We start from the raw sequence: 22856 nt of genomic DNA, 5'->3' as shown, positions 1-22856 counted from the left end.
CAAGTTAGGTGCATAAATAGTTAGTATAGTTATTTAATTTTTTGAATGTTCCTTTTATTAATTCGTTCCTTAAAAGAGTTTTGAATTTCAAATTTTTGTCAGATATTAATATCACTACTCCAGATCCTTTTGGTTACCATTTGCATGAAATATCTTTTTCTAACTTTTCATTTCTGACCTGGTTGTGTCCATAAGTCTGAGGTGAGTCTCTTATAGATAGCATATAGATGGCTTATATTTTTTTATTCATTCTATCACACTATGTCTTTGGGGAGTTCAAACTGTTAACATTCAATGGTATTACTGTAAAGGCATTACTTACTTCATCTATTTTATCCTTTGGATTTCCATTGTCATATCTTACTATTGTCTGTCTTTTTACCCTTTAATTTACCATTCCTAATAATCTTCATGTCTACACTCATCTCCACATTTCTCACCCTTGCTTATTTTCTTTCAAGCTGCAGCACTTTCAATATCTCTTGTAGTTCTGATCTTTTGGTAATACACACTCTCACTATTAGTTTGTCTGTGAAGACTTTAAACTCACCCTCATTTTTTAAGGACAGTTTTGCTGGATACAGAATTCTTGGCCAGCAGTTTTTTGCTTTCAGTGCCTTAAATATATATCATATTACTTTCTTCTCACCTCCATGGTTTCTGATGAAAGTTCACATTTAATCTTATTGAGGTACCCATGTATGTTATGCTATTTTTTTTTCTCTTACTGCTTTCAGAATCTTCTTTTCACCCGTGATATTTGTCATTCTGAATTGTAGGTGTCTTGGTGTAAGTCTAATCAGATTTATTGTGTTTGGGATGCATTGTCCTTCTTGGATATTGAAATTTATGTCTTTCAAAAGGGTTTGGAAGTTTTTGGTCATTATAGCATCAAATATTTTTTCTACCACTTTTCCATCTCTTCTTCTGGGACACTGACAATGCATATGATTGTGCATTTCACATTGTCATTCAATTCCCTGAGATCCTGTCCCATTTTTTCCATTCTTTTCCCTTTCTGTCCTCCTTTCTTTTCAAATTCAGATGTTCTGTCCTTGATAGCATTAATTCTGTCTTTGATCAATTCAAATCTGCTGTTAAATGCCTGTAATGTATTTTAAATCTCATCCATTGTGTCTTTTATTCCCATAAGATCTGTTACTTTTCTTTGAAGGCTTTAAAATTGTTCTTTATACTTACAGTGTCTTCATAATATCCTTTATCTCTTTAGTCATATTTTCCTTCAACTCTTTGAATTGATTTAGGAGATTTGTTTGATTATCATTGATTAGTTGTCTTATATTCTGCATCCCATCAGGATATTTGGTTTGTTCCTTTGGCTGGGCCATCTCTTCATGTTTCCTAATATGTCTTGTAATTTTTTGCTGATATCCAGGCATCTGAATATGTTAGTGAATTTATTCTGATGGTCAATTTCTCTCTCTTGCTTAGTGTTTTATTTTTTTCCTTCCACAGCCCTTCTTTGATGTTTGGTTCAACTTATTCTGAGTCTTTAAAATTACCCAGCTTAAATAATCAAAATTGGGTCAGGGACTCAGTAATAGAGGACAGATTTTCTCCCAGGGATTTGGGCTAAGAGAAACCTAAAAGCAGGTTTTTTTCCTTGCCATTTCCTGGCTTGCCTACAGATAGTTCTTATCAGTGAACCTTTCTACAGAAGCATTTCTTTCAACCTCTGCTTGCTGGTACTTCTTGTCTGGCTAGACCCTTGATTCAAAGTGGGGTCTGCTGGCTAAATTCACTGATGAGAAACCTCTCTTCAACCTCCATTGCACCCTTCCTTTTCCCAGGGAGGAAGATGCCTGTTCCCTTTCAGTCAGCTACAGTGGCCCATGGGTTTTATCTGGGCTGCATGCCTTGAGGGTAGTGGATGGGCTTCTTTCTTGGCTGCTGGTGTGGGGATTAGTAACTCACAGTTGCTATTTCAGTTTCTTTGTCTCTCTGTCCCCCTCCATCCTGAGTGTAATACAGCACTGTCTTGGTCTGCTGGTCCCTAAAGCACATTCCTCTGACAGCTAATTTTGCCCTTTCTCCATGTTTTTGTGTGAGTGTTGAGCCCCACCTACCTACTCTGATGTTATCTTCCCAGAAGTCCCCTTAGTGGATATTTTAAGCCATCACTTTACAAATGAAATGCCAAATAAATTAGGTGATAAATTACTGAAATAATTGTAAACCAATTTTTTCCTTTTTTTAAACAGGAAAAAAATCATTTGAAGAAAAAGAGTATACAGCTACCAGAAGAGATTAACTGAAGAATGTTTGAGAGCTTGACACAGAGAAGGTAACTGTTCAAGGACATCCTAAATTCTTATTAGCTTAGCTAGAGAATATTAGTTTGGCTTTTGGGGATATCTACCATTACTTATAACCAGCACTACAAATTGGCTATATGATGTCTGTGATTTTAGAAAGCCTTGCTCTCAGCTAAAATAATAAAATATATTTTTAATCTAGAAGTTTCCCTAAAGAGAACTAAGCATGAAGAAAAGCATGGTTCTGTTAATGAGCTTATAATGACTCACTTTCACTAACCAATGGTTAGAATTATTCCACATTCAGTAGTAGATCTCATCCTCTCATGTCCAGCGACAAAGTTTAATAGTTACACTCTGAAATATAAAGATTTTTATAGTATTTTATTTTTGCATCAGTTATAAAAAAATACTAACACTTCCTAATACAATAGAGATCAGAATCCTGAAGAAGAAGTGAAAAATAAACACAAAGCATTATTGCTTTCAATTAAACATCATTCTTTTAAGGTAAGGAGAGAAAACCTATTTTTGTTATAACTTTTCCTTTTGATTTCATGATAAATGATTATTTTCAAATATGAAGAGATAATGTCCCATAGAAGAAAGATTTTTAAATCAAAATAGGAACCTGGTTTACAACTTATTGATCCTGTGCTCTGGGGAATGTTATTTAAAATGTTTAAATCTATTTTTTCCTCCAAAAGTGAAACCAATATTACTCATATTTCTCTGACTCCAGGGATAGAAATGGAAATGTCATTAAAATGTTGTGTATTGCAGAAATTTTAATATATACTTTGCAGAGTGGCTGTGTACATGCAATAAAATGAAGCACCTAGCATAATACCTTCCAAAAAAAGGTGCTTATTAAATTGTTGTTTAAAAATATGTTGATTAGTCCTTTTCCTTTTTAACTAGAACCCCAAGGCAAACAATTATTTTGAGCAGAGGGACCCAGTGCCTAAAAATTTGGGGAGTTTGTTCAACCTGGAGCATTCCACTGAAGAGTCTATTCCTTTCACCTTAGCTTGGATATCCTTGGAGCTTCCAGAGGTTTTTATCAATCATGGTTTTTGTTCTACCTGACCAAAGAACCCAGACTCAATCAATAAATACAAAATAGTATTTACCAAGGAAGAATTTGTAAACAATCTTACTCTCTACTTACATAATAAATCACAAACAAGAAAGCAGATTATTGAAAGCAAAAGGCTTGCTAACCTGAATGTTTGTTGTGTTCTTAAGATATGGAAACAGAGCATGTGGGCAATCAATTATAAACAACTTAAACTTTCCTTATGAAAAAGAAAATCTTATATGTAGGCTAAAAGTCTAATGCATATATATGTGTGGATATGAAAGAAAATTTTGAGAGAGTGATAAATTTTTGCTTTTCCTTTAAATTTTCATAAGAATACATAGAAATATGGATGACTTCTGCTTCTAGTAATGTTGGAACAAAGAATTTGAGGCAATCCTCCTCCTGCAAACAACTACAAAAACTAGATAAAACATTGACATAAATCTGCTTAAATATGGTAGACAATTAATAAGGTACAGAAATCTCATAAGACCACAGAAGGAAAAGGATATGCAGGTTGATAAGCACAGTAATTGAGGTGGGTGGGGAACAGGATTCACTTTTCCATTAGAAGCATCTGATGAGATGCTAATAATCTGTACAACACTTTTAATAGCCTCAAAACAAGGAGTACCAATACTGGACTCCAGTGTCTATTAAGAAAGGAGGTTTTGGTAATCATCTTCACGAGCACATTATGAAACAGGAACCCTGAAAGTTTAGTACCTAGGAAATAAGGAAACTCAAATTAGACTCTTCCTAGCAGATAAGCCCAGCTTTACACATCAAAAATGCTAAAACTCAGTTTTCTTGGGTTACAAAATGCCTTAGCCTCCCATTAGAAGAAAGCAGAAACTCTCTTTAGAGGGCTCAAATATAACTACCTTTTTTTAAAAAGGAGGTACTAGGGATTGAACCCTGAACATCATACATGGGAGGCAGGTACTCAAACATTGAGCTCCATCCACTTCCCTTATTACTACAATTTTTGATATAAATGAATGACCCTCAAGCAAAATTAACTGTGCAAACAATGGGAGAAAATGAAGGAATGAAAGTCAAGAGGAATGAGTCAACAGAAAACAGACCCACAATACATTAATATAAGGGATTTGGGAGACACATACATAACATATCTATAATTATATGTTTAAGGAGATAAACAGAAAAACTGAATATATTTGGCAGGGAATTGAAAACTGTGAAATAAGAACAAAAAAGAAATTATAGAACTAAAAATTATATCAAATTGCATTAAAATTTGATGGAAGATTTATCTGTAGCTTAAACATAACTGAAGAGAGAGTTCATAAACTGGAAAATAATTCAAAACAAAATATCCAGATTGAAGTTCTAAGAAAAGATAATGGAAAACCAGAAGAGGTATGAAAATATGTAGATAAAGATATACAGTTGATATAGATATAGATGTAGCCATAGACATAGACACAGGCACAGGCACAGACATAGAGGAACCCAGAGGGAAGGAAGGAGATAATGTAATATAAACATTATTTTCAGAGGTAATTGTTGAGAATTTTAAAAAATTGATAAAAGACATCAAGCCACAGATTCAAAAGCCTCAAAAACTACAGACAGAATAAAATACATGCTCACATACACGCATGCATGCACATACACATATACACCCTACACACATGCACACACATCTAGACAACTGTATTAAATGTGCTGAAGATCAATGCCAAGGAGAAAATATTCCAAGTATCCAGGGGCGAGAGAAACACATAATATCAACAAAGGAGCAACAGCTGGACTTGACAACTGAATTCTCAACAAAACAACAGAAACCAGAAGATAATAAAATATTTTTAAAGTACTCAATGAATACATCTATCTGCGTAGAATTCTATTTCCACAGAAATTATTCCGCAAACATACATGCAAATACATTTCCAGAAAAATTACAACGAAAGCATTTGTCATCAACAGAATTTCACAAAAGGAAATTCTCCAAGCGTAATTCCTAGAACTTCTATCCAGAAATAACTCAGATATGGAGAAAGGAATAAAGAACAAAAAAGAAAATATGGATCAATTTAAATGATTATTGACTATATCCAACAATGGAAATAGTCTGTAAAATATAGAGAGCATATAGAGAATGTTGAAACAAAATGACAAAAATAGCATGTATATTGTGAAGGGAGTAAATGAAGTGAAATTGTCATAATTGAAAAGGGTATTAAATTCTAAGTTTCTTTAGCTTTTAGTAAATCAAGGATGAATGCTATAATCCTAAGGTAAGCTCAAGTACAGTATAAGTATTGTATTTTTACAATTTAATAAGGAGAAGTGGGATAACAACACATTTAACAAAATGAAAATAATGTAAGAAATAAAAATGAAAGAACAAGTTGAACAAATACAGAACAAATAATAATGTTATTTAAATCCTAATACAATAGTAAATACAGTAGAATGTAAATGAACTAAATTTTCTCCTTCCAAGACAAAGATCAGCACACTGGATTAAAAATAAAATGAATAAAAATAGTAGCAATGAACACATTCAATGCCCAATCTTGCTTTCTAAATACCATTATCAAATCAAAGGAATCAAGGCTCTTTAGAGAAATGCTTAACTGGGTCAGGGAAAATATAAAAGGAGCCTGGAGCATTTTGTAGTGCCAGATCATAAGGAGGTCCTCAAAAAAATCAGCAGAAGGGGGCATGTCAAAGGGACACAGGAGCCAACCTGAAAGAGTTCCCTATGGTCAAAGCTAGAACAATATGGGCAACAAATTAAATATAATAGTATTGAATTACAACTATAAGTATAAAATAGTTATTCATTAGTAGGCAATGATAATTAATTAACTAATTAAAAATAAATGGTGAAGATAAGGTGAATCTTCTTTACAGAAGAAGAATTCCAAATAATTTTTGTAGATACTCCCCTCCCTAACCTGTGGAATTTAATTCCTACATTTCATACATAAATATGTACTATAGAAAATATAATACTTAAAGTGGAAATCTGAAATATTTCTTTTTGAAACTGTCCATAGATGTCCACTATCACCATTTCTACTTAACATTGCACCAGAGGTCTTAGCCAGTGCAATAATATAAGATAAAAAGGGAGACAGAGTAATTGGAAAAGAAGAACTAAAACTATCATTATCCTCAGACCATATATTTGAATATGTGGAAAATCTGAGTCCATAAATATATTACTTTAATAATTCATTGGATGCAAAGTAATTTTTAAAATCTATTATTTTTTTCTATATAGCAATGTCAACTAGAAAATTAAGTAGAAAGATTATTTCCAATAGTATCAAAGTTATAAAATACATAAAAATAATTTTAACAAAAGATGTATGAATTCTACACAAAGCTTATAAAACTGAGTAAAATTTTAAAAGATCAAACTAATTAGAAGATTATGTCATATTCTTAGGTTGGAATACATAATACTATAAAGATGCTTAGACTTCCCAAGTTCATCAGTGAATTCATTGCAATGCCAGTAGGTTTTACTTTTGGGTGTATGTTTACAAACTAATTCTAAAATGTTTGTGGATTTAAATGGCTCTCAAAAAGTCTGTACTCATGAAGAGAAAAGAAAGTGGGAGTAATTACTCTACTGGATGTCCAAAATTCTTATCAAAATACAACAGTAAGACAGTATGGAATTGAGGCAAGATCAGTCAACCGGAACAACAGAAGAAAATAAAAATTCCCAGAAACAGACCCACATATATACGGACTCAAAGCCTACAACAAAGTGTCTCTGCAAGGCACTGAAGAAAGAAAGGTATTTTTCATAAATGATTCTGATGAATTCAATATCCATATAGGAAAAAAGAAGCTCAACACCACGAACTTGAATAACACAATTTAACTACTCAGAGACCTTTTTGCTTTTATATTCTTAGTTAAGGATGCTAGATAAATGAACTCCACTTATTTAGTTATTTGATAATGTATAATACTCTATAAAAGAATTGTACATAAAGGTCAGGAAGAGACATATTGAGTAGAAGATGGGATTATGAGTAAAAAGACCTGGGCTTAACCTCTTCCTCAACCGAAAAAGCAACAATGCCCTTTAGGAAGATATATAACCTCTCTGGGGTTCAGATTCCACATCTATGAAAGGATGCAATAGGATTAAAGTATCCCTAAATGCCCTTTTAACTCTAGAGCTAATAGAAGGGAAGAGACTGGCCCTCAGTGAAAAGTCTAGTTAGATCTGGACTTGCAGTAATTTTTTTTTTTATTACCTCACTGTCCATTGTCAAGTGATTTCCTAGGTCAATAGAATAAATACTCCCAGAAAAAAAAAAAATATATATATATATAACATGATTACTGGTACAGGCACATTCAAAGAGAAAGATAAAAAATGCAACAACAAGAATCAAGAGCTAGACGTCAGAGAAACATAATAAAAATAAAATTTGCTAGATAAATCTAAGAACTGTGTGAGAAATAGGGGCCTTCTAAGATCTGTTTAAGAAAAAAAAAGCTCATATAAGAATATAGCTTAAATCTGTTGTTTGTCATAATTCCTTTTACTCAAGAATTTAAGCTGAAGAAAGTGAAATCATTAGATTAAAATGATGAGTTCTTTTCCAGTCTGAACCAGAGAACTAACTATATACATTTAATTCCAATCAAACAGCTTGGATATATGATGGGTCTTAATCATTTTTGTAGATATTGTGAGATGGAAAAGAAAAGAAAGAAAGGACCAAATGTATTTTAAAAATTCTTAAAGAAAGCAGAGTGAAATAGGTACAATATTCTCCATTCATTCAACAAATGTTGATTGAGGTCTACTATATGCTTGGTTCTGTCATAGGTGCTTGGGATACTTCAAAGTTCCTGCCCTTATAAGAACTTAAATTCTACCAGAGAGTGACATGTGATAAACAAAACAAACAAATTATCTACTATGTTATTAGGTCATGAGAGCAATTGAAAAAGAAAAAGTAGAGAGGGCAAAAGCAAATGGGAGCATCAGAGGAGGTTGAAGGTGAGTACAGATGTGTGATTAAGAATGTAGAATTTACAAGCAGTAGTAGATCTGGAAAGAATAACATAAGTTCAAGAAACAGGGTGAACGTGTCTAGGACTTAGCAACTTATTTGCTATAAGGATGAAAACATCAAAGAAGTCTTTGAGGTTTGAAGGCTATGAGAATAGAGACTTAGTGATCCTGTCACTAAAAAGGAAGACTTATGAAAATTTAATTTAAAGATGAAAATGATAACAGTGGTCATGGCCAAGTTAAGGATCTGGTACTGTTTAGACATACCCAGAGGCATTTTTTAATGTTTACAAAAGACATTGGGAGTCATAAAGACAAGCATCGGCCATAAAAGAAACTAAAATAGAGAACAAGACACAGCATTTTATCAAGTGTTTTTTAGGATATGCTATTAAAATCGTAAAGTAAGTTGTATGTTAGCAACTATTTCTGAAACTATTATCTTTTGGTGCTGCCCCTTTGAATAGATGAAATTAAGCTAAAATCTGGATCCAAAATAAAGACCAGGACTCAGGAAAGTTATGATACCCTTAAAAAATTTAATATAAACATACAAACATGTATATGTAAATATTATGTGTATACGCATGTATGTATTTTGGCTCAAAATATACATACATACCACAGTGCCTGTTTCAATACTGAATTATCTTCATTTACTAAATTTATATGAAATATTTTTTCCAAGATTACATTATCTATACCAATTATAAATCCCAATTCTAGTTTTGTATTTCTCAATATATATATGAGGATTAGTTAAAATTTCCAACGTATCTCAATATTTGACATTATTAAGGAGATTTATGTTAACTTTCTGTTTGCTCACCTGTCTCCCATTGGCCTTTTTTAAAAAATCCATTTTATTGATCCATATTAATAAAACATACAATTCATCCAAAGTATAAAATCAATGGTGTTTGGTATAATTAGTATAATTACATAATTGTGCACTCATCACTTCAGTCATTAGAGCATTTTCATTATTTCAATAATAATAATAAACAAAAAACAGACAAACAAAGAAAATTCCTCACCTCTCAGTCTCTCTCTGTCTCCCCCGCTGTATATGGCTGCTATTTCTGGCTATTCTTGCACACTTTTTTATTTGTTATTAAACAGTTTTATTGAAATATATTCCCATACTATATGATCCCATTAGCCTTACCTCATTTCAAATATGTTACTGAGATTACATGGCATGTTTGTTCTTGACCTCTAAACAAAGAGATAAAAATAATATTATTTGCTATCACATGTGACAGTTTGAAGGTTTTTTGCAAATCCTAGAGAAGATCATGTTCTTGGAGTTAGTCTTTTCCTGTGGGTGTGGGAAGCTTTGATTGGATTGAATTCAGGTGGGGACCTTTTATTGGAGGAATTCAATGAGGTTTGTCCAGGGTGGATATTGGTCCTTTTGTTGGGGTCCTATATAAAGGGAAGGAACAGGCAAAGACACACGGAGAAAGAGAGCTGCCATTTTACCCCGCATGTGAGAGAGGACTTTAGGATCTTCTGCAACCGCAGAAACAGAAACTTGGAGAGACTGAGAGAGAAGTGGAAGGCTGGAATGAGTGGAGCACAGAGGTTTCAGAGAGGAATAAAGGTCCCCATGAGGCTAGGCCCATGGAGCAGCCCCAACCTGAAAGAGACAGGCCTCGAGGATAGGGGAGTTGGGCCATATGTATGATTACCCACAGCTCAGTTCAGTGACAAAGTGAGCCTGGAGGGTAAAGTAGAGACCAGGGCAGAGATTGGCTATCTCCCTGCCAGGTGCCTGAGTCCAGGATCACCAGCAGCTGGCCTTTGGTGAGACAGCCTCTGTGATGATGCCTTGATTTACACATCTTCATAATTTTGGAAATGTAAGTTCTTAACCTAATAAATTTCCTTTATAAAATCCAACCCATTCCTGGTATTTAGCATTGGCAGATTTTAGCAAACTGAAACACACAGATGACATCATTTTGGTCTCCTTGCTTCAAGTAACCTGTCAGATGGAGCAGAGAAATTTTTACATCTCAAGTTATGTTCACAAAACCATACTAGAATAAAAAGGACATAGTCAATGGCCAATGCACACTCTTAACACACATCTATACAAAGAGATTCTTACTAATTTAAAAGAATATAACAAATTGAAATTTGAAGGGGGTATGTGGAAATAGAAAGTAATCAAAATTAAGATACAAATTTCTTTCCCCCGCTTTAAAAATTAAATAGAATTATAGTATTTCCTGAGTCACACCTAAACTGACCAATGCCTATGTCTGTGAAAGTCCTGCTGATCTACCACATTTGCATATACTGCTGGGCCTGAGGAATATGTTTATGAGTGTGCTATGATTGCACAGTAATAGCATCTCTTTCAAGCTATCCCTTTAGTACTCAACCTCCCCATTCCAAGTCCCAGAAGGTTTTGTAATGGATTCCAAGTTTAAACATGGCTATCCATATATTTGGTTTAGTTCATTCATTCAAAAGATTGTTTCAAAAACTTCTGTTCCTCTTAAAAACATGATAGCCCATGTATGTGGTTGAACTCTATATTCTCTGCTGACCTTAAAAGAAATTGTTCTGGCTTCTATTGCTATGCAACAAACCACCCCCAAAGCTTTGTTTTATGAATTGAATGAGCTCAGCTGTGTGGTTCTTGCTTGGGGTTCCTTTTGGGCTTATAGACATATGACAGCTGGAAATGGAGTTGTCCAAAGTCTTAATCAGTTATGTGGATGCCCAAGATGGCTTCTTCACCCCATGTCTGGTGCCTCGACTGGGAAGGTGGGAATGACTTGGATCTGGCTGGGCATCTCTGTCCATGTGACTAGCTTGGGTTTCCTCACCGCATGACACACTCAGAATAGTCCATCAACTTACATGGTGCCTGGCTTCCCCAAGAGTGCACTTCTAAGAGAATCAAAGGGAAGTTGCAAGACTTCTTGTTATCTGATTTAAAGCGTCAAGCAGAGTCACTTCCACTGAATTCTATTGGCTACTCAAGGTCTGCCTCTGTTAAACAAGGGGGACTACACAAACATAATACCGAGAGGCATGGTCCTCTTGGACTATCTTTGAAGAGGTCATGCCATCTTTCATACCCTCTCAAGCCAAAAAACAAACAGCTTTTGCATACCTCAGACCATTTACAAGAAATATATTTTTGCTTGTGACTCTTAGTATTTGCTTAGCAGTTTTAATTTTTAAACAGTATATTCAGGAATGTCTATTGCATGCCACACCTATTTTGTGCCTAATGTGAAAGTTGCTATTTCTTTTTCTTTGGGATTGTCTTTAGCTTACCCTTGTTTTTCTGGTTCAGCATGTTCATTTCTGGCAGGATTGATGTATCTTATTTAACATACCATCTGAAACTCAAAGGAATTCAAGATATGCTTACTGAATACCTACTAAGTGCCAAAAATCATACTAAGTACTAGGGATACACCAATTAACAAGACGCTGTCCTATTTTCAGAGAACCTTAGATGAGCTAGATACAGCATGTATTTTCCACATTTCAATATCCCCTTGGACTGATTCTCATATAGTTTTCCAAAACTTTTTCTCTCAGGCCTTCATATTTTATTTGATATCTCTCTTAGGCCGAAAAGAAACTGCCCTTCAGGTTCCAAGAAGAGTTTAGCTAGTGAAACAGTACAAGTGATAAATGGTAACTGTTATTCCTGCTTTCCTTCCCCTATATGATTTCATGTGGGATTTATTAAGAGAAGATGTATTTCTTCTTCTTGGTCATAAAACACCTTTTTTCTTTATCTGTATCCTCCAAGGAAGCTCATGTTGAAATAGATAAAATGTCAGAGATAATTAAGAAAAATGCAAGGGTATCCAACAACCTAAAATTACACCTTTTGGTGATGGCTAGTTTTCATCCCCTCAGTCCCTTGACAGATATAAATACCAACTTATCACATCCGTTAGCTGATGGTGTGTTAAATCAATGTTGATGAACACATGGTACAGTAAACAGGGACGATGAAAAAGAAATTCTCTTAGAAATCAGAGGTCATGGGTTCTAGGAGGTCAACATGTCCAATGCAACTGATACAAGATCTAGAATGCATCAGAATTTTAATATACAAAGTCTCCAAAATCTCTAGTTTCAATCATATTCTATTTTATCACTTTTATAGTCTGCTATATTTTTAACCACAAAAATTTCTCTTTTAAAAATTTGTTTCAGATTTGCTTTTCAGAAATAGGTGCTCAGATCACCATGCTAGTAAAATCTACACATGGAGAAAGCAGAATGCCTATATCAAAAATTTGATATATCATGAACATGGGACTCTCCTTTTAAAAGAAGGAGCACATATTTCTCCACCTCAGCTGAAATTCTATTAATCTGTATATATAAACTAATTTTAATAAAGTCTTGCCAAGTGGTCATTATAAATAAATATGGATCATTTTTAATTATTAATTAATTATTGGAAGGATATGCTATTGAAATGTTTGAGGAAGTAGAAAAAATATCAGTTACTAAATTAATTTACCTATCTAATGTTTTTGACAACTCATTACTAGTTGTAGTTATAATAACACAGACAAAAGCTTTTAAATATATCAGTGGCAATTAGCAATGCTAAATTCTTCCTTTAATGTAACTTCTATTAATTATTCTAACAACAGGTAGAACTATTCTTATTTCTATAATGTAAATGTTGAAAATGAGGCACAGAAAGAACAAATAATTTTCCCAAGGCTATTCAATCAAGGAGAGGAAAAGCTGAAACTTGAAGGAAAGCCTGCAAGAGACATATTAAGGGGTGTTAGAGATTGTAATATTTCTGTGACACTCCTGAAATTCTCAGCCATATGGACGAGGCTCCACTAATACAACCCTGCTGGTTGCTCTCTGCCACTCCCTATCATTCACTCTCCCCTTCTGGAGAAGAAATGGCTTTTGACAAGTTTGGAAACAGTAAGTATAGGGCAAGCCTTCCTTCAGCCAACCCTTTCTGTGACTGGATAAGTAAATATGTTTGATTCCAGAGTCATGGTATCAGATGTTTCATTTGCCTGTAGATACATAGTCCCCAGTTTTTGTTATATAAATTATAAAGTTCTCTCATTGGCCTTGGCTTTCCCTTCCTGATAAACTTGGTTAAAGAAGAAATTACTGGCTTTCAAGATCCTAAAGAACCCTGTAATACTTAGACACTATTTGAACCACTTATAATTTAAATTAAGGGAATCCAAAATAGTAGTATTTTATTACATTTAACACAGCAAGGTTGCAATATTTATTTACAACTGACTTTTACTATATATTCTATAATATCTTATATAACTGAAATATCTAGTGATTGAGAAAGTAATACTATACCATTGTGCCTAGAGTTTTACATTTTGGATACATGACTAAGAATATATATGCAATTGGAAAAAGCACTTTGAAATAACCAAGACCACATTGTGGACTTAAGATGTTCCCCTTGAAATTCCTAGAATATTTTTTAATTCACAGTTTTGTTTGGCAACCATAAACTGTAAAGGAAATTGAGACATTTTAAGCTAAATGCCTACTTAGAGGATATTTTGGACATTATATGTGCTTTCAATAATTATTTAACTTAAAATGCCTGAAAGTTTATTTTTCCATATATATGTTAAACTTTCAATTATATATATATATATATAATTTATATAATTGAAACTTTAAATGCTATTCAGTCTTGATTTGACTATAGATGTCATCAATTTTCTGCCAGATTGCAATTTATTAATGTTACTGTTAAATATACATATTAGCATTTGCCATTTTTGTTGCTTTTACTTGGTCTATTCCTCTGTTATCTGGGTGGGAGGGGGCAGGAGACGAAGCCCAGACGTTCTAAAAGACAGGTTCCAATTGAGCCACCACCTGAGCATATAGTGAAAAAGAAATGGTTGTCTTGGCAACTGGAACAAAATTATTGCTCTCAAACCCTGGTTGCCTCTTCTACTCAGGTAACCTTTTAGTTCAGCAGTTTTCAGATAGACTTTGATACTAAAAGTCAGATCTCTTATTGTCAGTGGAAATTTATCAGCTAAATGTCCTTTTTTTTTCTTATTCATGAATTGGGTCCCTTGGATTGTAATTTAGTTGGGGTACTTGGACCATAAAACAAGACCCCAATTATCACAGCTGAGCAAGTTTCAAATGCACTTAAATAGCAATTTAATATATAAATCAAAATGCTGGCAAAAGAAAATTTAGAATTTTTATCTCTGTGTTTTATTTCAATAGGTTTATTCATTTTAATATTTAAAAATTTTTCTTGATTATAAGAAGTAGTTTATTTGTAGAGTTTGTAAAATACAGAAACATTAAAGAAGAAAATAAAATTACCTAAAATCCATTGCTCTTAATTATTTTGTTGCATTTTATTTGTCTTTCTTCCATGCATATTTTGGAAATATGTCTTATTTTTCCTTTTGTGCAACTTATTCTTTCCCTCAGAAATCTATTGTTTAAGCAGTTTATCTTATCTATGTAAATAGGATTTGTAATAATTGTGTAATACAATATCAGTAATATCACTGTTGCAATGTATTTGAAATATTGTCCCATTTTTAGCTATTTTGGTATTTATACTCTAAACTATATAAAATCTTTATATTTAACTTTTTTCTGTATTTCTGATCACTTCCTTAGAATACATTCTATTAAGGAAAATGCTAGATCGACCAATGTGCCTTTTGAAGTTTTTGTTACAAGATTCTAGAATAAATATAGTACCTAGAGTGTTTCCATTAATTCGTGCCCTCCTAGAAAAGTAAGGAAACTCTAATATTGTCATACTCTTTCCAACATTGAGATTTACCAAAATGATAGTCAGAATAGGAGCATTTTTATATCCATTTCTGTGTTTATCAATGAGATTGAACATAGTTTTGTATTTTATTGAATATTACTATTCATTTTAACTAAATTATATGTACCCAACCTCACTCATTTTTTATACAATACACTTTATTTTCAAAGAAGTTTTAGATTACAAAAAAAGTTACACTGCAAGTATAATGGATTCCCATATACCCCACCCCTCCCCCCTCTTACATTTCTCTCATATTAATAGCTATTAATAACATCTTACATTAGTGTGATACGTTTGTTATAACTGATCAACAAATATTGAAGCATTGCTACAAACCAAGGTCTATAGATTACATTATGGTTTAGACTTTGCACCATACAATTTATAGGTTTTGACAAAATGTATAGTGTCCTATATCTGGCATTGCTATATTATGCAAAACAATTCCAATGCCCTAAATAATGCCCTATGTTACACCTATTCTCTCTTCCTTCCCTCAGAACCTTTGGTAACCACTACCTTTATATCAATGCTACAAGTTCTTCCATTACTAAAATAAAAATAATTCTTCTCTAGGCCATGGTTGCATTCCCCTGTTATGTTTGTTCATTCCTCCCTCTTGAGTATTTTTGAATGGCCATGCCACTCTGCTTTAGATTGAGAGGCGCCTGAGATCTAATGGGGCAGAGGGAAAGAACTGTTTTGCTTGCAGTTGTAGATAATCTCTGTTTTTTGGAATGGAGGTTGTCCATCATCATCATTTCATTAGTCGTCCTGGGCAAATCTGATGAACTGGAGAGAAGGTGTTGGTGGCAACTCTGCTGATATCTAGGGCTCAACCTGTATATGAACTGACGGAAGATCTAAGTCTCTGGGAAAAATATTTACTGATATATTTAACTAATTATAGTTTCAAATAAAGGGGTAGAAGAATCATGTGTTGGGAAATTATAAATGAGTTTGTTACATTGGGACAAAAGATTATCATATATTCCAAAGTAGGGCCCACCAACAGGTGCTGATTTAATGGAATTGTGTGCCTTGCCTATAGACCTCACCCACTTTTTTGTTAGTGTTTTATGTTTTCATTTTTCCTTTTTATTTTTAATATCAAGCTCTAATTTGGTAGAAGTCAAATCAATCTTCCAATTTACTAGTATCCTTCTTTGCCTTTATACTTAGGAAATCTTTCTGAAAGCCAGACTTGCATCTTGTAAACTTTTACCCTACATAAATTCCCTTTACAAAAGCCAACACATTTCTGGTACTGCATAGCAGCCCTTTGGCAAACTAAAACAAATGGTATAATCCATATTGGAATGGCAAGAGTTCTCCGCAGCTTTCTTGATGTAAATCAGCCTTCCACAAGTATTTTCTAGAGTGCTGCCTAATCATACTTGATTTTAAGACATGATTGTTCAGTTCCAGTCCTTGCTTCATGCCACCAATGCTTCTTCTACTTTTGGGCAACTTCATGGAAGGCATTTTGCTTCAGTCTGAACCAAAACATCTACTACTGACTGCTTCTCACTAGACACTCATGTTGTCATCTTCCCTCTGGTAGCAAACACTGCTATTTCCCATCAACCTCTTTTCTATCATCAGATAGGTGTCTTTCCTCAATTTCCCACAAGTTCAGCTGACCAAAGGAGATAAATTTTCATGAAACTTTGATGAAGTTTTGGAAATAATAAAAGGAAAGTTCAAATGCATGAGCAGTAGAAAAACAGTACATAAGCTAAAGAGTCCAGTGTTTTCACTGGGCTGGCCCTGATTCCAAGAAGCCAGAGGTAGTTTGCCCCCAACACCAGAAGGAGAAGCTCATTTTCACCACCTGAACACCCAAAACAACCACCAACAATATGCTCCAAGTGTCTCTGTTCTTCAGACTGAGCCAAGGTAACTCCTGGCGTAAAGGGAAGAGAAATATTTTCTCTTCTAATCACTTACTGACATCTGGGTCTTGATTTCCTGCCCCATCACTGATCTCTTCATGTATAACTTAAAGTGGGACTATATTTTTCCTTCTGGGGAAACTGCATCTCTAGATACAAACACATACGCACCCACCCACACACATGCACACACACACACAGGTGTCTGCTCTACTCTGTTATGGTCTCAATAAAAGGCCTAACCCAGTATTCAAATATCCCCCAAGTTAGATTATTAAGACTACTATCCCAAAAGCTATATCAATTGTCCAGCTGACATCATGCCAAGTTTGCTTAATCTTATTTTCATTCTACTGTTATCAGCTATCTAAAATAGTTTGGGATCTATTTTAATTATTGTTTTCTGTGTCACAAAAGAACCCCAAAATTAGTGAGGTGTAAACACAATATTTATTCTGCACATAAGCCTGTCTATAATGTGCACAGGTCTTGGTGGGGGCAGTTTATCTCTCCTCAGTTTGGCGTTAGAAGAGGCAGCTTCTTTTCTGGATACTGGAATCACCTTAAGGTTTGTTTATTCACAAGCTTGGAAATTGTTGCTGTCCATCAGTTGGAATATTAGCCTGGGCAGCCAGGGAGAACTCCTACAATGATCTCTCAATGTGGCTTAGGATTCCTCACCATATTGTGTTGTCCAAGAGTGAGTCTCCCCAGGAGTTGAGAACCAGGTGGAAGCCATGCTATTTTATGACTTAACATTGAAAGTCAGGTAGCATCATTTCCAAAACAATATCTTGAATCAAAACAGCTGCAAAGTCCTACACAGTTTTGAAAGGAGATGAAATAGAATGTACCTTTTGATGGTGAAATGTCTGGTTCCACAAACTTGTCCAGAACATTGACATTTCCCCACAATATTATGAGGCTAAGATTGATTTTTACAAAATACAACCTACTGCCATCTCCCATTCATCCCACAGCCAAACACATTAAACCCCTCTCCAAGGCCCTCCAATGTCTCATTTCATTATGATTACAGATTCAGATTCCAAGTCTAAATCATGTTCAGTTAATTGTATATGATACTTCATATTATGCTGTTATCAAGTAACAGCTCTTTGAATACAGTTATTCTCAAGAAAAATGTATATCCTTAATGTTTTAGTTTGCCAAAAGACTGCTGATGCAAAGTACCAGAAATGTGCTGGTAAATATAAAGTGTATTTATTTGGGGTAAAAGTTTACAGTTCCAAGACTGTGAAAAGTCCAACTCAAAGCACTATAAGAGGTGCTTTCTCATCAAAGTCAACTGCCACATGTTGAAGCAAGATGGCAGGTGATCTCTGCCTGCTCTCTGCCTTCCCCTCTGAGCATCTTCTCTCAAGCTCAGAGCTTCTTTGCTTTCTTCCTAATTTAACCTGCAAGCTGGCATAGGGCTTGTCTCTTTCTGGGCCTCCTTTATCAGTCTCAGCTGTTATGTTCTCTTCCCAAGTTCAGCTGTAAGTTATCAAGCAGGGCTGGTCTCCTCTTGAGCTGTCCCATGGGTCCAGCCTCTTGGGGGCTTTGTGGTTAAGCAATCCTTTCTCTCCTCACACTGCAGAATCAAATATATCAGTTCCCTTTTCCCTCCTCTGTCTGGCTATGTGAGTCTATTTATATCAGACCCAGCAAGGGGGCAGGGACTCAACCTGAGTCATGCCTAACTAATGTAGTCCAATCCAAAGCCCTAAAGCAGGGGTTCTTAACCTTTATTTTTTCCATGGACCCCTTTACTAGTCAGGCAAAAACCATAGACCCCTTACTAAGTCCACACTATACTGTATTATTTGATAAATATATCACATCTGCACCGACACATCCCCACAAGACTAATGATTTTTGAATTTCAATTCAAACTCACAATCCCCTTGTTAAGAGCCCTTGCCCTAAAATGATCTTATCAAGTAATCTAATCAATGACTACTCAACCAAATTTAATGCAATCAAAGGTATCATACCCAGAGGAATATATTAGCTTACAAAATCCCAAAATATCTTTTTGGGATTCATAAAGTAATACCGCACTCTACCTACTGAATCCCAAAAAGACATGTCTTTCCATATGCAAAATACATTCATTACATCACAATATTAAAAAAAACTTAAATCATTTCAGTAGCAATGCTAAGTACAAAATCTCATAAAAATCATGTAAAGGGAGAGGAGGGGCAAAATGGCAGCAGAGGAAGGAGCTCCAAGAGTCATCTCGTTACACAGTTAGTAATCACCCAAAACTATCTAAAACACCTGTTAGAAGGTCCAAGAGGCCAGAAGAGCATCCTACAACATCCTTGAAAGAAAGGAAGGAGGAGACTGCCCATCAGCAGTGAAGATTCGGGAAGACAACACTGCATGCTGCAGAGGCCAGTGCCATTCCTCCACTGTCAGTGCAAGCCACCTTAGTAGCTGTTTTGTGCCTGGAGTTGAGAGCTCTATTTCCCAAAAATGGGGGGGGGGGGGGGGGGGGCGAGAAGAGATGGTCCAGACCTGACTTCAACTACTGAGTGGTAAATTCAGCTGCCTAAAGTCCAGTCCTTAGAACAGCTAAAGTTTGAACCTGTCCAAGTCAGAAAGAGGCCGGTAGTCTCCATTTTAACTCCACCTCAGGCATGAGGAGAAGCAGGGCTGATGGAAAAATCACAGTGTTGGTAGGACCTGGCCTCTTTCCACCAGGTATGATTGTAGCCCTAGCCTAGTGTTCAGCCTATCGCTGCCAGGGAGGAAGCTGGGGGGATCTGCAGCAGCCTCTCCAGACAGCTGCATGCACTTTCACCACACCTGGACTTGACTGGTGGGAAAACCTGTGGACATTGTAGAATCAAATATGCTGGCTCCCTTTTCCCTCCACTGTCTATGTGAGTACATTTATATCAGACCCAGCAAAGTGTATGGGGACTCAACCTGAGTCATGTCTCACTGATGTGGTCCAATAAAAAGCCCTACAGAAATCTTAACAGGTAATCTAATCAAAGACACCTCAGCTGAATTTAATGCAATCAAAGGGTATCACACCCAGAGGACTAGATTAGCTTACAAATAATATGTTTTTTCTTGGCATTCATAAAATAATTTCAAACTTCTACACTAAAGAAACAACTTATGGCAACTCCCAATGTCCAACTGTATGGCCTGCAGAAGACAAGCACTATAAACACCCTCATTCAAAAAGGTGGGGGTCAGGAAAGAGAGACACAGAGTAATAATTGGTACAGAAAATTTCTAAAGTGCAGGTGGGCACACGTTGACAGTTCCTTCATTAGGGTTCAGCTATCCTACCTGGAAATCATTCTTCATGGTTTTCATTTCTGCTCTTTGGTCTCTAGATTCCATCAACTGGGTCATTGAAATTTTTCATAATGAAGGGCTGTATAGTTTTCTCAGATTGTATTTTCATCATAGTAATTCAGGGTTCCAAAGATTTCTTTTCATTTTGTAATTTCTTCCTTTTCTTTTGAGCTCTGTCTCCAGGATTTCCAACAATACAATTCTCTTAAAATCTGTGTGGGTATTATGAATACCATTGTGGTTTACTCCATTAGACAAAAGCTTCATATACATACCTCATTAATATAGGGTCTTTCCAACATTGAGCTTTCTGTAAGACAACTGTAGGACAGCACACTTAAAATTCTCTTTAAAATTTTTTTTTACTTTTAAAAACCTTTAGGTTACATAAATGATACATAAAAAATACAGGGGGAAGCAGACTTGACCCAGTGGATAGAGCATCCACCTACCACATGAGAGGTCCATGGTTCAAACCCCAGGCCTCCTTGACCCATGTGGAGCTGGCCCATGTGCAGTGCTGATGCACACAAGGACTGCCATGCCAAGCAGGGATGTCCCCCACATAGGGGAGCCCCACATGTAAGGAGTATGCCCCATAAGGAGAGCTGCCCAGCGAGAAAGAAAGTGCAGCCTGCCCAAGAATAGTGCCACATACACAGAGAGCTAACACAACAAGATGATGCAACATCCCGGTGCCACTGATAAGGATAGAAGTGGTCACAGAACACACAGTGAATGGACACAGAGAGCAGACAACTGTTGGGGGGGGGGGCAGGGAGGGAAGGGGAGAGAAATAAATTTTAAAAAATCTAAAAATATATATATAGGAGATTACCATGTGCCCCACCCTCATCCTCTCCCACACTTTCCACATTATCAACATCCTTCATTAGTGTGGTACTTGTATTACAATTGATGAACACATATTGAAGCATTGCTACTGACCATGGACTATGGTTAACATTATAGCTTACACTATGCCCCACAAAATTATATAGGTTATGATAAAATGTATAATGGTCTATATCCATCATTGCAATGTCACGCAGGATAATTCCAATGTCCCAAAACTGCCCCCCTATTACACCTTTTCTTCCCTCTCCAACATCTCAGAACCTCTGGTGGCCACTGGCTTTATATCAATGGTAAAAGTTCTTCCATTGAGAGAATAAAAATAAGTCTACTTTAGTCCATTGTTCATTTGTAATCTTGAGGATTTGGGGATGGTGATGCCTACTCTGTCTCTAATTAAGAGGGAAATTCGATCCCATGGGACAGATGGATGGAACTACCTTGCTTGTGGTTGCAGAAACTCTGATCATTGGGATGGGCTTTGTCCATCAGCAACCACTTGTTAGTTGTCCTGGGTGAGTCCAATGAATGGGAGAATAGCTGCTGCAACTCTGCAGAGATTCTGTCCTTAATTGGTACATGAACAGGCCAAAGATTTAAGTATCTGGGATATATATTTTAAAAGTATTACTGATATTCTATTCATGAAGTATTTTGATTAGTAATGGAAGAAAATGTGGCATTGATGTGGAGAAAGTGGCCATGGTGGCTGCTGGGGGTGGGGAATGGGAGGAAGAGATGAGATGTGGAGGTGTTTTCGGGACTTGGAGTTGTCCTGGGTGATGCTGCAGGGACAGTTACTGGGCATTGTATGTCCTCCCATGGCTCACTGGGTGGAATGTAGGAGAGTGTGGGCTATGAAGTGGACCATTGACCATGAGGTGCAGTGGTGCTCAGAGATGTATTCACCAAATGCAATGAATGTCTCATGATGATGGAGGAGATTGTTGCTATGGGAGAAGGAGTGGGGTGAAGGGGTGGGGGGTATATGGGGACCTCATATTTTTTTAATGTAATATTTAAAAAAATAAAGACAAAAAATTAAGTAATTAATTAAAACATAATAAAAGTATAGTGCCAATTATAGGTTCAAATAAAAGGGTCAGAAGAGTTGTATGTAGGAAAACTACATATGACTCTAAGTCTGTTACACTGGTGAACATAAATTCCACAGTAAGGTCTACTAACAAGGTACTGAATTCCTGAGCTTTTCTATCCTGCTTATAGTGTCTAAACGTCTCTAGAGCCCTCAGATCCCCTGCTGTTTGAGGCACTGTTTACTGTGCAAGTCAATGAGATCCTACTGAAATGTGCATACGTGTAATTTCTGGAATGAACTACTGACTCACTTTGAAATCTCTTAGCCATGGAAGCTCATTTGTGTTTAGTGTTTCTCCTTTTTGGTCAAGTTCTTTTTCCAGATGCATTGCTAATTGACATTTGCTATAATCCCAAGGTGTCAGGGAGGTTCATTCCCAGGAGCCATGTCCTACATTGAGGAAAGGGAGTACATTTATATGCTGACTTTGACTTACAGAGAGGACACATTTGAGCAACAAGGAGACTTTCAGGAGGTAAC

This window comes from Dasypus novemcinctus, chromosome 4 (assembly GCF_030445035.2).
Source record: "Dasypus novemcinctus isolate mDasNov1 chromosome 4, mDasNov1.1.hap2, whole genome shotgun sequence".
Lineage (NCBI taxonomy): Eukaryota > Metazoa > Chordata > Mammalia > Cingulata > Dasypodidae > Dasypus > Dasypus novemcinctus.
Note: the sequence above shows the minus strand (reverse complement) of the source record.